The sequence below is a fragment of the Hemitrygon akajei genome, chromosome 17, assembly GCF_048418815.1.
Source record: "Hemitrygon akajei chromosome 17, sHemAka1.3, whole genome shotgun sequence".
NCBI classification, from domain to species: Eukaryota; Metazoa; Chordata; class Chondrichthyes; order Myliobatiformes; family Dasyatidae; genus Hemitrygon; species Hemitrygon akajei.
Window position 1 is genome coordinate 48,278,739 of NC_133140.1, and position 18,241 is coordinate 48,296,979.

The following is an 18,241-nucleotide window of genomic DNA, read 5'->3' on the forward strand; positions in this document are numbered from 1 at the left end:
CCTCTAATTCTCACTCCCCATTAGGTGGTCTATAATACACCCATATAAATGTTACTACACCTTTCCCATTCCTCAATTCCACCCAAATAGTCTCCCTAGACAAGCCCTCTAATCTATCCTGCCAAAGCATCACTGTACTGTTTTATCTGACAAGCAATGCAACACCTCCCCCTCTTGCCTCTCTGATTCTATCACACCTGAAGCATGAAATCCAGGAATATTTAGTTGCCAATCACACCCCTCCTGCAACCATGTTTCACTAATAGCTACAACATCATATTTCCAGGTATCAATCCATGCTCTAAGCTCATCCACCTTTCCTACAATGCTCCTAGCATTAAAATAGACGCATTTAAGAAATTCTCCACCTCTTACTCTCTGTTTATCCATAACGGTGCAAACAACTTTATTATCGTTTTCTTCCTTCTCCCCTATATCTTCGGTCTGAGCGCTCCCCTTCTCCATCACCTGCCTATCCTCCCTCGCACACTGTCTACTAGCTTCTCTATTTATGAACTAACCTCCTCTCTCCTAGTCTCTTCAATTTGATTTCCACCTCCCAACCATTCTAATTTAAAGTCTCCACAGTAGCCTTAGCAAATCTCCCCGCCAGGATATTGGCCCCCTAGGATTCAAGTGCAACCTGTCCTTTTTGTACAGATCACACCTGCCCTAAAAGAGGTCTGAATGATCCAGAAACTTGAATCCCTGCCCCCTGCTCCAATCCCTCAGCCATGCATTTATTCTCCTCCTCATTCCATTCCTACTCTCACTGTCACGTGGCACAGGCAGTAATCCTGAGATTACTTTGCGGTCCTTCTTCTCAACTCCCTTCCTAACTCCCTATATTCTCCTTTCAGGACATCTTCCCTTTTCCTACCTATGTCATTGGTACCTATATGTACCACAACCTCTGGCTCCACACCCTCCCACTTCAGGATATCTTGGATGCGATCAGAAACATCCTGGACCCTGGCACCAGGGAGGCAAACTACCATCTGGGTCTCCTGACTGCATCCACAGAATCGCCTATCTGACCCCCTAACTATCGAGTCCTCTATTACTACTGCCTTCCTCTTCCTTTCCCTACCCTTCTGAGCTACAGGGCCGGACTCTGTGCCGGAGTCACGGCCACTGTTGCTTCCCCCAGGTAGGCTGTCCCCCCCAGCAGTACTCAAACAGGAGTTCTTATTGTCCAGGGGTACAGCCACTGGGGTCCTCTCTAGTACCTGACTCTTCCCCCTCCCCTCTCCTAACCGTGACCCACTTGTCTGCCTCCTGTGGCCCCAGTGTGACCAGCTGCCTGTAACTCCTCTCTATCAACTCCTCACTCTCCTGACCAGACGAAGGTCATCGAGCCTCAGCTCCAGTTCCCTAGCACGGTCCCTTCGGAGCTGCAGCTCGGCGCACCTGGTGCAGATATGGATGTTCAGGAGGCTAGGAGACTCCAGGACCTCCCACATCCGACACCGAGAACGACAAGCTGCCCTCACACTCATAATTCCCCCTTTCCTCAAATAACAGGAAAAAATTGAAAACAGAACCTACCTTGCCTCGCCCGGTTCCGCCTTATCCAGTTGAGCCAAAGCCCTTAAGCCCTCACTCTGCTCCTGGCTTACTCCGCTGCCCTCAAATGATGCTGCCCGCTGTATGGGGCTGTGTTCCCTTTAAATCTTCCGCGCTTCACTGTCGGACGTCATGGTGGACAACATCGGTGGCGTGGAGAGGGGAAGGCCTGCAGCTTGGGCAACTGCCAGTCTCCCATACAACACTGCCCAGGCCTGCGCCCTGGAAACTCCAGGCGCAGATCCATGGTCTCTCGAGACCGACAGATGCCACCATTAACATATTGTTGCATCTGTAAATACCGATAAATGTCTTGTTTTTCTAGGAAGTGTTTCTCTTTAAGCATTTCAAAACTGAACAGTGTTCCTTCTTTCATTATATAGCAAAGAACTGTTGTTCCTTTAGCTGTCCAGTCCTTAATTCTAGCATCCAGATTATTCGGCATAAAATACGAGTCATATGCACACCATTTAAGAATTGCAATATCTCCCTCTAGTTTATATTCTTTTATAATAGTTTTCCATATTTTAAGAGTCCATTTCACCCATGGGTTATCAATAGTATTTATGTACCTTTGTAGGTTGTTATCAGTGAAAATTGCCTGTATGGGGATGGGAAGTACCCGCTCCTCAATGTTTTTCCATTGAGCGTCATATGATGGGTTGCACCAACATACACAGCTCTCAACTGTGCTGCAAAATAATAATCTCTAAGAGAAGGTAGGCGCCATCCTCCCTTTTCCTTGGCTAATTGCAAATTTTTGAGACAAACTCTAGTCCTTTTACCTTGCCAAATATATCTTGATAACATTATGTTCCATTCTTTGAATTGATTTTGATTAATCTCTATGGGTAGGGTCTGAAAGAGATATAATAGTCTGGCCAGTATATTAATTTTATTAGATTCAATCCTTGAACTGAGACTAAAAAAAGGAATTAGGTTCCATCTTGTTATATCTTCCTTAATTTTTTTATATATAGGCTGATAATTGCATTCTGATAATTTTGCCAAATCTTTTGGCATAATGATGCCCAATTATTTGAAAGACTCTGTCTGCCATGCCCAGGGATATCTACCTTCAATTTCTCTTGGTGGGCTATAGTTATATGAAAGTAATTGGGTTTTATCTATGTTGATCTTGTATCCTGATAATTGACCATATTGTTCAAAGGATTGCATCAATTTAGGTAAAGAGAATGTTAGTTGCCCTAGATAGATCAAAATGTCATCCGCATAACAGGCCAATTTATACTCTGTCTCTTTAATAGTAATTCCCCTGATATCTTCATTTTGTCTGATGTTTTGAACTAATGGTTCCAGATATAATGCGAAGAGTAGCGGTGACCATGCACCATTCCCAATTTTAAAAAATTTCTTCTAATGTATCCTGCGCCAAATTCAATTTGTTTTTTTTCTAGTTCCATCAGCCTATATTGTAATTCCTCTAATGTTTTATTCCTTATTTTTTCCTTGTATGAAGATATCGCTATAAATTTCCCTCTTAAAACAGCCTTCATAGTATCCCATAGAATGGGAGGTGAAACCTCTCCATTATCACTGAATTCTAAGTAAAGACCAATTTCTTTTTTTAATTTGTTCCTGGAAGTAGGGATCATTGAGTAGACTTGAATTTAGTTTCCAAATAGTATTCTTTAGTCAAAACTTTGGTCAAAATCAACAGATGAATATATAGGTGCATGGTCACTTATATCTATTGTCCCAATTCCACAGGTGTTTATTTTGTATTTGTCTTTTCCAAATGTTAGGAAATAGTCTATTCTTGTATATACAGAATGGGGGGCAGAATAATAACTGTAATCCCTTCTGTTGGGGAAAAGGTCCCTCCATATATCAATTAGACCAACATCCTCAAAAAGTGTATTAACTTTCTTATGTAAAGATTTTGTTTCATAGGTTTTTCTATTGGAAGAGTCTAAGTTTGGTTGTAATTGTAAATTTAAGTCTCCCCCACACATCAGGAGACCTTCTGCTTCTGTTACCATAATATCAGTAATTTTCGGAAAGAAACCAATATCACTTCCCGGGGGTGCGTATATATTCAATAGAGTAACTGAATTGCCATCTATATTCCCCCTTACCAGAATATATCTGCTCTCCTTATCTCCCATTTTGAATACTTCTTCAAAATTTAGCTTGCTTGAGATAAGAATAGCAACTCCTCTCCTATATCCTGATTTATATGAGGAGAAAAACAAATTAGTGAAGCCCATTCTCTTTAGTTTCCCATGCTCATTATCACTTAAGTGAGTTTGCTGTAAATATTTTACATGGACTTGTTCTTTTTTCATTTTGGATAGAATTTTACTGCGTTTGATTGGATTTAACAGCCCATTGACATTAAAAGAAATGAATTTTACTTTGTCCTTAGCCATGTGTATTTATCTGTCAATATATCATTGAAATTAGCAGAATGAAACTTAATCAATCGACTCCCTGAAAAAATAAGAACCAAGAAATGCAAATATTAAAAGAAAAGGCAACGAAGGTGTGATTCCAAGGCTGAGGTCTCTAGTAGATGACCCTGGGTTGAACTAGAGGAAATGTCTAGCTGTGGGGGATAGCCCCTCCTACCTGTGAGTTGAGGGTCCCCATTGCAGTACCCATAAAAATAAGTGAACAAATCACTGTCCATTACAGAGAAAGGATTTCCCTGTGTATTCCTCCCATATATATATTCTCATTTAGGTTGGGAAAAAGGAGTGAATGAATGAATAAAAAAGAATAATTGAGTAAAATAAAATCCACATTATAATAAGTATTTCTCGAGAGAGGTATAGCACTGTCTATTTTTGCTTCTGTTTAGCCTATCAACACTTTTAAAGTTAGCCAAACCTTATGGCTCTTCTGGAGGGGTTGAGGGCTGTCTTCAGAAAACTCACAGTCTCTTCCTGATATACTTCTCTCACTCTCCTCCCATCCCCTGCTTTCTCAATTCTCTCACTGTTTTGCAAGCAGAGCAGGATAACTGCTCAGCCAGGCTTTCCCTCAGTTTGATCACACTGACGGGTAACCATCTGGCCTTCATGCCTGTAGTCACCTCTTCCACTGTCTGATACAGTTGGATCCCATCTTCATAAAACACTCACAGTTTAGCAGGGTACGGAGTTTGGAATATAATCTTTCCTTGCTTTAATATTCACTTTACTTCAGAGTATTCTTTACGTTTCTGCAGGACCGCCAGGGCATAATCTTAATCAAAATATATTAATTTCCTGTCCAAAAATGCCCTCTTCTTTCCACAGGCCCTTCATAGAATCTCTACCTTGGTATTGTATCAAAGGAATCTAATTACTATTGAGCGTGACTTATCTTCTCTATCTCCAGTAGGCCTCGGGGCGAGCGCACAATGCGCCCTCTCAATTTCAAGCTCCATAGTCAAAGGAATCTCTAGCATGTCCTGCAGCAACTTTCCTACAAACTCCATCATAGACAAACCCTCCGCTCCTTCAGGAACATTGTATATCCTGATATTTTTCTGCCGTGATCTTCCCTCCTGGTCAAGAATTTTACTTTCTTGGTGATTTATTATTTTTATCGTCTTTCTTGGTATCCGTTCCACGTTTTGCATGTGATCTTCCACTTTCTCAATTCGTGTCTCTGTCACCACTATTTTTTGATTGACTTTGGCGAGCTCTGACGATATCGCTTAGTTGCTGTTTTAAACCTTTTTGGATTCGCCGTACCTCTTCCAGAATTTTTATCATATTTGCCGCTTCACCTGAACAAGGCCCATCGTCAGCCTCGCTATCATGTGTTCGGGTAGGAGAGCCACTCGCTGCATCCCTCTTGCCCACAGACTCCGCAGTGACGCTTTTTTAATCTCCATTCTTTTTCCCCATTCTTGCCCCCCTTATCAATTCAGATATTTTCAAAAGATCTTATATTTGATGGATTAACGGGGCAAAATGTGTGTTTTTCCGGAGGTACTATTGACTTAAGCTGCCATTCTGGATGATGACGTCACCAGAACCTTCGGAAGGCTCCCGTTTGTGATGCTTGTTTGTACCACTGGACCAGCACTTCTGAGGTCAAGAGGGTAGAACTGCCTCAGTGAACTGCTTTTGCACTTTAAAAATTCTCCCGCACAGGTTTCCTGAAATCGTCGGACACGATGGAAAACCACCATTGGTTAACCAATCCTCTATCTAAATACATTACCCCCAACTCCATGCATAGTTGTTTTATGGGTAAGTCCTCCATCCAGCACCTTATCAAATATGCCTATTTGTATATTATCAAATATACAAAATCTACTGTACTCCTCTATCCACTGGGCTCATTATATCCTCAAAGAACACCAGTGGTTTGTCAAGCAGGATTTACCCTCCATGCTGTGTCTGCTTGATGGAACCACTTCTATCCAGATTTCTCTCTATTTCTTCCTTAATGATAGCTTCCAGCATTTTCCCAACTACAAATGTTAAGCTAACTGGCCTAAAGTTGCCTGTCTCTTGCCTACATCCTTTTTTAAACATCAGTATGAAGAATGCAAAGTGGCAGTTTGTGTCAATGTTACTTCCACCACCACCTAAGCAGTTTTGTTGTAGGTATTAATCCTCAACAATAATGACCAGTTAGGCACATAGATAACCTGTATTTACTGACAATTACCTTCATTGGCTCAGTTAACAAACATGTGAATTTACAAAACTAAGTACCTGTATGCACACCCACTAGATCTACCTGACCCTCCCTGAACAGAGAATAGACGAGGTATTCTTCAATGTAATCTTCACAAATCTGATGTCGGGTTATCCCTTCTGTGATTGTTAGTCTCTACAGATTTGTTGCTGCCTACACTCCCAAAATCCTCCATTCTTATCCTCTTTCTTATCAAATCAGTCAGTAACTTTCATTATTGCTGTCTCAGATTCATATGACTGACCCGTGTCAGCTTCTCATTTGATCTGGCCCAAGGCTAGAAGCAATATAACTTTATGGCTCTTCCACTATGTGCCTCTGGTAAACTCCTTTGCTTTTGCCAGGTCTGCCAAACACTGGCCTCACAGGCTGAGACTGTTCCTTTTACAAGCCCGTCAAGGAAACATAGAAAACCCACAGCACAATACAGGCCCTTTGGCCCACAAAGTTGTGCCGAACATGTCCCTACCTCAGAAATTAATATATAACTATTACAACTATATAATCGATATGTTTATTTTGCACTGTATTAATCTTCATTTTGCTGTTGGGTTTTTGCTTGTAGTAGTTGTAGAAATGCATTAAAAAATCAATTAAAAAAAAAAGAAATTACTAGGCTTACCTATAGCCCTCTATTTTTCTAAGCTCCATGTACCTATCTAAAAGTCTCTTAAAAGACCCTATTGTATCCACCTCCACCACCATTGCCAGCAGCCCATTCCACACACTCACCACTCTCTGAGTAAAAAACTTATCCCTGACATCTCCTCTGAACCTACTCACCAGCACATTAAACCTGTGTCCTCTTGTGGCAACCATTTCAACACTGGGAAAAAGCCTCTGACTATCCACATGATCAATGCCTTTCATCATCTTATACACCTCCATCAGGTCACCTCTCATCCTCCATTGCTCCAAGGAGAAAAGGCAGAGTTCACTCAACCTGTTTTCATAAGGCATGTTCCCCAATCCAGGCAACATCCTTGTAAATTTCCTCTGCACCCTTTCTATGACTTCCACATCCTTCCTGTAGTGAGGCGACCAGAACTGAGCACAGTACTCCAAGAGGGGTCTGACCAGGGTTCTATATAGCTGCAACATTACCTCTCGGCTCCTAAATTCAATTCCACGATTGATGAAGGCCAATACACCGTATGCCTTCTTAACCACAGAGTCAACCTGCGCAGCTGCTTTGAGTGTCCTACGGACTCGGACCCCAAGATCCCTCTGATCCTCCACACTGCTAAGAGTCTTACCATTAAAACTATATTCTGCCATCATATTTACACATCTTTTTTTACAGAACCAAATAAGCAACTTCTAATCTTGAAATGGTCTCAGTTTTAGTAGAAAACTCATTGTGTCTATGTTCAATCGTTCTGATTAAGCTATCCCTGACGAAAACCAGTTCACTAGATGGTGGCTGCAGAAGTCTCAGACAGTGACAGACTCCACTCATGGAACCATGTGGCAAGAACAAAGACATTTGCTTTGCCTGCTTCCACTGTCCTTGCCTTATTCTTGTTTGCTGATCTGCAGATTTTAGTTCTTTCTCATCAACAGTTTTCTCATCAACCCTTCCAATGAATGCCAACATTTAGAAATATGGGTGAAATATGTGCGTTAGAGAGCAGAGAATGAGTGTTAGTCATAGTTAACTGGAGTTACTGATAGCAAGTGAGCACCAAACTTCTATTGTGCTTTATATATTAATGCCACAGGGCCCCCATCCCCATTGATACCACAAGAAGTAATTGGGAACTGAGAACACCAGGTTAGATTTTTCTAACAATTCAACTTGCCATTTGAATGTGTTGTTTACACAAAGTTGACATAATGGGTTCTCGAAAATAACGACGGGATTTACAGAGACTCTGGTTGCATTTTGGGAATTGCAGCAGGAGAAATCCCCACATCTTCAGTATGTTTAATTACAGTGTTACGTATCCCGCAAAGATCACTTAACCAGCAAAGATAGAGAGGTCGGTTGAAGTCTGATGGCACTATCTTTTAGAAGTTTTTATTTATAAAGGGGCACAAAAAATACAAACATTCAGATAACATACGTCATCAATACTCAATCTAAAGCGCAGGTATAGTAATAATCAATAAGAAATAAGCTCTATCGTTGTCTAGGGGTAATACATTGTCCGATGTAACTATAAAAGTCTCTCGAGGTCACTGCAATTACCGTCTTTTAGCAGCTGCCGTCTTTTGGGTGTCGCGGTGGTGCACTTTGTTGGAGAGAGAGGGAAATAGGTATAGAATGGAACAGTTACCCGGCAGGGTTTCCAACCTTTATGAGTTCAATCCGTCGGAGTCTCGTTGAGGGGGGGGGGGGGGGGGTGGCCGTTCACTTGTGGCCTCTCCTGTAGCTAAAGCCGTTCTTCCATGGTGAGGTCGCCAATCCCAGGCAAGGAAAGGATGCACACGAGCCCCCCACCGGCTGTCGCTATTAAATGCTGTCACAGGATTTCTAGCATGTCTTCTGGTGTGTCTCTGGAGTACTGCCTCCTGCAGTCTCCTTTTAATCATGGCTGGCAGATTTGTAAATGTCAATCAAGGTAGGGTGATACAATCCCCACACCACATTGCCCGAGGGTGTCCATGTCCCGGATAGCTGGCATGTACTATAGAGTTGTAATTCACACAGGTGCCTCTAAGAACAATGGTCAAATCCGTTGCATTGTCTCTCATTTCCTGGGTCCAAGACCCAAATTAATAGCGATCTTGCGATTCTCTGGAAGGAGGGGGCCGATCCCGCACCCTTCGGCCCCTCAGAGCTGTGGTACATTCATAACACCCCCTTTCTTCAGAGCATTTTCACCAGTGGTGGAAACGAAGTGATACAGAGTCTTACTGGATTTTTTTGAATCTAACACAATACACAAGCTTTTCATTTCACTACAGAGCTATTCAGTTATACATTTAATTCAGCATCTAGATAAACAATCCGCTAGCACATTATCACTCCCCTTAATGTGCTGTATCTTAATATCGAATTCTTGCAGCATCAGACTCCAGCTTAATAACCTCCTGTTTTTATTTTTCATATTGGCCAGGAATACCAACGGGTTGTGATCGGTATAGACCACTAGAGGTTTTTGCGCTGGACAAATGTACACTTCAAAATGTTGTATCGCCAACACAAGTGCCAACAATTCCTTTTCCACGGTAGAGTAATTCCTCTGGTGTACATTGAACTTCCGAGAGAAATATGCTACCGGGTGCTCCACTCCATCCCCGGCTTGCTGTAAGAGGACTGCTCCTGCAGCCTCATCACTGGCGTCCGTCGCCAAGGAGAAAGGGGCTAACAAATCGGGTGCTTTTAACACAGGGTGATGGCACAATATTGCTTTTAACTTTTCAAAGGCATCCTGACAAGAATGACCCCACTCAAATTTTTCCTCCTTCCGTAGGAGTTTTGTAAGGGGGAGCGCAATGTCCGCAAAATTTTTACAGAATTTCCGATAGTATCCCACTATGCCCAAAAATCTCCTCAGGGCCCTTTAATTGTAGGGTACAGGGACCTCGGAAATAGCCCAGACCTTCGCCTGCACAGGGGCCAACTGCCCTTCTCCCACCACATACCCCAAATAGGTGATCGTGGCATGACCAAATTCACTCTTTGCGAGGTTTACTGTAAGGTGGGCTGCCGACATTTGGGTAAACAGATTTTCTACAGCCTCCAGGTGCTCCCCCCAGGTGTCATTCCAAACCACCACATCGTCAAGATAAGCCTTGGTGTGGGTTAACCCCTTTATCACAGCGTCTATCATCTGCTGAAATGTCCCTGGGGCATTTTTCATCCCGAACGGCATAACGTTGTACTCGTACAACCTGGACGGAGTGACAAAGGCTGAAATCTCTCGAGCCCTGTCCGTTAAAGGAACGCACCAGTACCCCTTTAACAAGTCAATTTTTGTGATGTACCTCGCCTTCCCCACTTGATCAATGCAATCATCCACCCGGGGAATAGGGTAAGCATCTGTCTGGGTGACCGCGTTGACCTTCCGGTAATCGGTACAGAATCTTATGGTCCCGTCCGGCTTTGGGACAACCACGCAAGGAGAAGCCCACACGGAAGAGGATTCGCGGATTATCCCAGCAGCTAGCATATGTTCAATCTCCTTTTCTACTAGCTGGCTCTTTTCAGAATTCATCCGATACGGGGCCTGTTTTATAGGTTGGGTTGAGGTAACTATCACATCATGTTTCGTCCCACTACACCTTCGGGGAACATCTGGACATGAGTCTGCATGCCGGTTAATGAGCTGTATTACCTGCTCCCGCTGTTCAGGCTTTAAGTGGCTAACTTTCTCCGCAAGGCTTGCCAATATGATAGAGTTCTCCAATCTGGTGGGGACTATACCTATCTTGTCAAACCGTTCTGGTCCCTCCTTACCATCCCCCTCTACCTCATCGGCTTTCATGGCCGCCCCGACCACCGCGGGGGTGGTTTCATGGTACCTTTTCATCATGTTCACGTGAACTAACTGGGTCGGCTTTCACCGGTCGGGGGTTTCGATCACGTAATTCAGCGAGTCTATTTTCTTACGCACTGTATATGGTCCTTGAAACCTCACCTGCAGGGGGTGGGTAACTACCGGGAATAGGACCAAGACCTGGTCGCCTACGTGAAACTCTCGTTCTCTCGCTCTCGGGTTATACCACGGACTCATTTTCTCCTGAGAGTCTTTAAGGTTTTCTTTTGCCAAGGCGCATACTTTATGCAGCCTTTCCCGGAATTTCAGAACGTAGTCGATCACACTGACTTGGACGGTCGGGCTAGACCACTTTTCTTTCAGTAGGGTTAGAGGTCCCCTGGGCCTGTGACCGAAAACGAGCTCAAACGGACTGAACCCCAGGGAGCACTGGACTGTATCTTGTACGGCAAATAACAAAAGGGGTAAAGCCTCATCCCAGTCTCGAATGTTCTCCTGACAATAAGCTTTAAGCATGGTCTTTAGTGTAGCGTGGAACCTTTCCAACGCTCCTTGGGACTCCGGGTGATACGCAGAGGCCAGAATCTGTTTTACCCCTAACCAGGTCATCATCTGCCGAAATGCGCTAGACGTGAATGTACTTCCCTGGTCCGATTGTATCTCCTTAGGCAGCCCCACTGTGGTAAAGAATTTAATAAGGGCCTTCACCACCACAGAGGTCCTAATATTACCCAGAGGCACGGCCTCTGGAAATCGTGTAGCGGCACACATCAGGGTCATGATATACTGCCGCCCACTCGCAGTTTTAGGTAAGGGTCCCACAAAATCCACAATGATTCGGGAGAAAGGCTCCTCGCATGCGGGGATGGGTTGGAGGGGTGCCTTAGGGATAACTTGGTTTGGCTTACCCACCACTTGGCATGTATGACACCGTTTACAATACTCAGTAATATCTTTTCTCAGGTTTGGCCAATAGAACTCTCTCTGAACCCGATCCACTGTCTTCGTTATTCCCAAATGCCCACCTAAAGGTCCTTTATGGGCTAAGTTCAAAATTTCGTCCCGATATACTTTCGGAACTACTATCTGATGTACCACCGCCCAGTCCTCATCGACCGGTACCGCGGGGGGCCTCCATTTCCTCATCAACACCCCCTCCTTCAGGTAGTAACCCTCAGGTTCTGTCTCAATCTCGGTCTCAGAAAGAACCGACTCCCTCAAGGCTGTCAGCTCCTCGTCATCTCCCTGTTCCCGTACAAATTCTCTTCTCCCTAAGGGCAGGTCTACCTCCCCCCCCTTTTCTCTCTCCTCCCTCCCTACTCTCCGGTTTACCTTCCTCTGACCCTCGCTGGTACAGAGTCAGTAGAAACATCTCGGCCAAATCAAAACTGGCTAAATTTAAACTGCTCTCATTCTCAGCTGCCTTTTTCGACATGCTGCGAGTGACCGCACATGCGGGATAGACCTTAGGATCTGAGGGAGTGGCCTCAACCCTCGCAGGCTGGGTTGTCAGCTTCACGGCTGCACCCATCTTCCCACTCGCTAGGTCGTTACCCAGAAGGACATCCACGCCTTCCTCCGGCAACTCCGGCAGGACCCCCAATTCCACTGGTCCCGACACCAACTCGCAATCTAGAAGGACCCTATGCAAAGGCACCACTTCGGTCCGTTTTCCTATGCCTCTCAGGGCTACCTCTCCCATCTGAGGTCCGAATTTTAACACGTTACCGCTAATTAATGATAGCTCCGCCCCCGTGTCTCTCCAAATCCTTACGGGAATTGGTGGGTCCCCCTCCCTCAAAGACACGGTTCCTTCGGAACTAAATGTCCTCCTGTATTCCATCTACCTGGGGCCCTCTCATCGATTTTCTGATCAACGCTATACAGCCTATAGGGATAGCTGCTTTCCCTTTTTCTGGCTCCTTCCTCAGAGCGGGGCATTTTGATGCAATATGTCCCACCTTCCCACAATTAAAACAGGTCAAACCAGGAAATCTCCAGGTTTCCGGCCTGCTATCCTCACTTTTCCTGCTAGCTCCCGGCGGAGTTTCTCCTTTAGCCGGCGGGCTTTCCCTACCGTTCCGACGGTCTCTCGGGTAACCTTTTGGCGAGGAAAACTTTATCCTGTGGGTTAGGGCATATTCATCTGTGAACCTAGCAATTTCTGAGATGGACTTATTCGCCTTCTCATTCAAATACATCCGGATCTCCTCCGGAACACATCCTTTTAATTCCTCAATCAGAAATAACTCCCTGATACGCCCATAATCCCCGTCCACCTGTTCCGCGGTGCACCAACGGTCCAAGAGCACACCCTTCTCATGGGCTAGCTCGGTATACGTTTGATTCCACCCTTTCCATAAATTTCTGAACCTTTGTCTATAAGCTGCAGGTACTAGCTCGTAACTCCGGAGAATGGCCTCCTTTACTTTGGCATAATTCTCCGCTTCCCCTTCCTCGATGGACAATGCCGCATATGCTCGTTGTGCCTTCCCTTTTAACACACTTTGTAACAATGCCACCCACTGCTCTTTGGGCCACTTCTGATTTACTGCCACCTTTTCAAAAAGCAAGAAATAACTATCAACATCCGACTCTTCGAATGGAGGTACTACCCTCAACTCCCGACTAACATTAAACCTCTCCTCTCGATCTAACCCTAGATCTCTTCGCTCTTTCTTTAACTTCTCCATCTCCAAGTCTTGTTCCCTCTGTTTCTGTTTCTCCTCATACTCTCTTTGCTTTTCAGCTCGGTCCTGCTCTCTCTCGGCCCGTTCCTTCTCGTTCTCAGCCTGTTCCTTCTCTTTCTCGGCTCGTTCCTTCTCTTTCTCGGCTCGTTCCTTCTCTCTCTCGGCTGCTTCTAGCTCTTTTAGCTGAATTTCATGCTGTCTTTGCCTCTCAGCTTGGTCCTGCTCTTTTTTCACCTCTAATCCCTTTAGTTGGAGCTCCTGGTCCCGTTTCACCTCTAACTCCTTTATGTGGAACGCCTGCTCCCTTTCTTTCTCGGCCCTTTCTTTCCCTCTCTAAGCTACTTCCAGCTGCTTTATTTTAAATTCATGTTCCAACCTTAATTTCTCCAACTCAAGCTGATCCATCCCACTCGCTGGTACTTTTTCAGGGATATTTTCCAATACCTCAGCTTCGAACACATTCTTCCCAATGTAATACTGAGTTATGGCCCCTCGCACCTTCCGCTTTTTCATGGACGACTTCACTTCTGTGAGGTTCAATCCCTTCACCAAATTTAACAAGTCTGATTTGGTGGCCGCCAAATCAGCCCGACTGAAGAAAGGGGGTGTCGGGCCGTCGGGTTTTTCATAAATTCACCCACGTCCATCTTTGCTGGTTTCCCGTCTGGCTACCCGTGTACCAGATCCAAGTCTGGACTTACAAGCCCGATTCACTGGCCTCCCAATTTGGTGTCAAATCCCGAGACAAGAATCCCAAGTTGTTACATATCCCGTAACTGGATCACTTACCAGCAAAGATAGAGAGGTCCATTGAAGTCTGATGGCACTATCTTTTAGAAGTTTTTATTTATAAAGGGGCACAAAAGTAAGGTTAATACAAACATTCAGATAACATACGTCGTCAATACTCAATCTAAAGCGCAGGTATAGTAATAATCAATAAGAAATAAGCTCTATTGTTGTCTAGGGGTAATATATTGTCCGATGTAACTATAAGAGTCTCTCGAGGTCACTGCAATTACCGTCTTTTAGCAGCTGCCATCTTTTGGGTGTCGCGGTGGTGCACCTTGTTGGAGAGAGAGGGAAATAGGTATAGAATGGAACAGTTACCCGGCGGGGTTTCCAACCTTTATGAGTTCAATCCGTCGGAGTCTCATTGGGGGGGGGGGGGGGGGGGGGTGGCCGTTCACTTGTGGCCTCTCCTGTAGCTAAAGCTGTTCTTCCATGGTGAGGTCGCCAATCCCAGGCAAGGAAAGGATGCACACGAGCCCCCCACCGGCTGTCGCTATTAAATGCTGTCACAGGATTTCTAGCATGTCTTCTGGTGTGTCTCTGGAGTACTGCCTCCTGCAGTCTCCTTTTAATCATGGCTGGCAGATTTGTAAATGTCAATCAAGGTAGGGTGATACAATCCCCACACCACATTGCCCGAGGGTGTCCATGTCCCGGATAGCTGGCATGTACTATAGAGTTGTAATTCACACAGGTGCCTCTAAGAACAATGGTCAAATCCGTTGCATTGTCTCTCATTTCCTGGGTCCAAGACCCAAATTAATAGCGATCTTGCGATTCTCTGGAAGGAGGGGGCCGATCCCGCACCCTTCGGCCCCTCAGAGCTGTGGTACATTCATAACACCCCCTTTCTTCAGAGCATTTTCACCAGTGGTGGAAACGAAGTGATACAGAGTCTTACTGGATTTTTTTGAATCTAACACAATACACAAGCTTTTCATTTCACTACAGAGCTATTCAGTTATACATTTAATTCAGCATCTAGATAAACAATCCGCTAGCACATTATCACTCCCCTTAATGTGCTGTATCTTAATATCGAATTCTTGCAGCATCAGACTCCAGCTTAATAACCTCCTGTTTTTATTTTTCATATTGGCCAGGAATACCAACGGGTTGTGATCGGTATAGACCACTAGAGGTTTTTGCGCTGGACAAATGTACACTTCAAAATGTTGTATCGCCAACACAAGTGCCAACAATTCCTTTTCCACGGTAGAGTAATTCCTCTGGTGTACATTGAACTTCCGAGAGAAATATGCTACCGGGTGCTCCACTCCATCCCCGGCTTGCTGTAAGAGGACTGCTCCTGCAGCCTCATCACTGGCGTCCGTCGCCAAGGAGAAAGGGGCTAACAAATCGGGTGCTTTTAACACAGGGTGATGGCACAATATTGCTTTTAACTTTTCAAAGGCATCCTGACAAGAATGACCCCACTCAAATTTTTCCTCCTTCCGTAGGAGTTTTGTAAGGGGGAGCGCAATGTCCGCAAAATTTTTACAGAATTTCCGATAGTATCCCACTATGCCCAAAAATCTCCTCAGGGCCCTTTAATTGTAGGGTACAGGGACCTCGGAAATAGCCCAGACCTTCGCCTGCACAGGGGCCAACTGCCCTTCTCCCACCACATACCCCAAATAGGTGATCGTGGCATGACCAAATTCACTCTTTGCGAGGTTTACTGTAAGGTGGGCTGCCGACATTTGGGTAAACAGATTTTCTACAGCCTCCAGGTGCTCCCCCCAGGTGTCATTCCAAACCACCACATCGTCAAGATAAGCCTTGGTGTGGGTTAACCCCTTTATCACAGCGTCTATCATCTGCTGAAATGTCCCTGGGGCATTTTTCATCCCGAACGGCATAACGTTGTACTCGTACAACCTGGACGGAGTGACAAAGGCTGAAATCTCTCGAGCCCTGTCCGTTAAAGGAACGCACCAGTACCCCTTTAACAAGTCAATTTTTGTGATGTACCTCGCCTTCCCCACTTGATCAATGCAATCATCCACCCGGGGAATAGGGTAAGCATCTGTCTGGGTGACCGCGTTGACCTTCCGGTAATCGGTACAGAATCTTATGGTCCCGTCCGGCTTTGGGACAACCACGCAAGGAGAAGCCCACACGGAAGAGGATTCGCGGATTATCCCAGCAGCTAGCATATGTTCAATCTCCTTTTCTACTAGCTGGCTCTTTTCAGAATTCATCCGATACGGGGCCTGTTTTATAGGTTGGGTTGAGGTAACTATCACATCATGTTTCGTCCCACTACACCTTCGGGGAACATCTGGACATGAGTCTGCATGCCGGTTAATGAGCTGTATTACCTGCTCCCGCTGTTCAGGCTTTAAGTGGCTAACTTTCTCCGCAAGGCTTGCCAATATGATAGAGTTCTCCAATCTGGTGGGGACTATACCTATCTTGTCAAACCGTTCTGGTCCCTCCTTACCATCCCCCTCTACCTCATCGGCTTTCATGGCCGCCCCGACCACCGCGGGGGTGGTTTCATGGTACCTTTTCATCATGTTCACGTGAACTAACTGGGTCGGCTTTCACCGGTCGGGGGTTTCGATCACGTAATTCAGCGAGTCTATTTTCTTACGCACTGTATATGGTCCTTGAAACCTCACCTGCAGGGGGTGGGTAACTACCGGGAATAGGACCAAGACCTGGTCGCCTACGTGAAACTCTCGTTCTCTCGCTCTCGGGTTATACCACGGACTCATTTTCTCCTGAGAGTCTTTAAGGTTTTCTTTTGCCAAGGCGCATACTTTATGCAGCCTTTCCCGGAATTTCAGAACGTAGTCGATCACACTGACTTGGACGGTCGGGCTAGACCACTTTTCTTTCAGTAGGGTTAGAGGTCCCCTGGGCCTGTGACCGAAAACGAGCTCAAACGGACTGAACCCCAGGGAGCACTGGACTGTATCTTGTACGGCAAATAACAAAAGGGGTAAAGCCTCATCCCAGTCTCGAATGTTCTCCTGACAATAAGCTTTAAGCATGGTCTTTAGTGTAGCGTGGAACCTTTCCAACGCTCCTTGGGACTCCGGGTGATACGCAGAGGCCAGAATCTGTTTTACCCCTAACCAGGTCATCATCTGCCGAAATGCGCTAGACGTGAATGTACTTCCCTGGTCCGATTGTATCTCCTTAGGCAGCCCCACTGTGGTAAAGAATTTAATAAGGGCCTTCACCACCACAGAGGTCCTAATATTACCCAGAGGCACGGCCTCTGGAAATCGTGTAGCGGCACACATCAGGGTCATGATATACTGCCGCCCACTCGCAGTTTTAGGTAAGGGTCCCACAAAATCCACAATGATTCGGGAGAAAGGCTCCTCGCATGCGGGGATGGGTTGGAGGGGTGCCTTAGGGATAACTTGGTTTGGCTTACCCACCACTTGGCATGTATGACACCGTTTACAATACTCAGTAATATCTTTTCTCAGGTTTGGCCAATAGAACTCTCTCTGAACCCGATCCACTGTCTTCGTTATTCCCAAATGCCCACCTAAAGGTCCTTTATGGGCTAAGTTCAAAATTTCGTCCCGATATACTTTCGGAACTACTATCTGATGTACCACCGCCCAGTCCTCATCGACCGGTACCGCGGGGGGCCTCCATTTCCTCATCAACACCCCCTCCTTCAGGTAGTAACCCTCAGGTTCTGTCTCAATCTCGGTCTCAGAAAGAACCGACTCCCTCAAGGCTGTCAGCTCCTCGTCATCTCCCTGTTCCCGTACAAATTCTCTTCTCCCTAAGGGCAGGTCTACCTCCCCCCCCTTTTCTCTCTCCTCCCTCCCTACTCTCCGGTTTACCTTCCTCTGACCCTCGCTGGTACAGAGTCAGTAGAAACATCTCGGCCAAATCAAAACTGGCTAAATTTAAACTGCTCTCATTCTCAGCTGCCTTTTTCGACATGCTGCGAGTGACCGCACATGCGGGATAGACCTTAGGATCTGAGGGAGTGGCCTCAACCCTCGCAGGCTGGGTTGTCAGCTTCACGGCTGCACCCATCTTCCCACTCGCTAGGTCGTTACCCAGAAGGACATCCACGCCTTCCTCCGGCAACTCCGGCAGGACCCC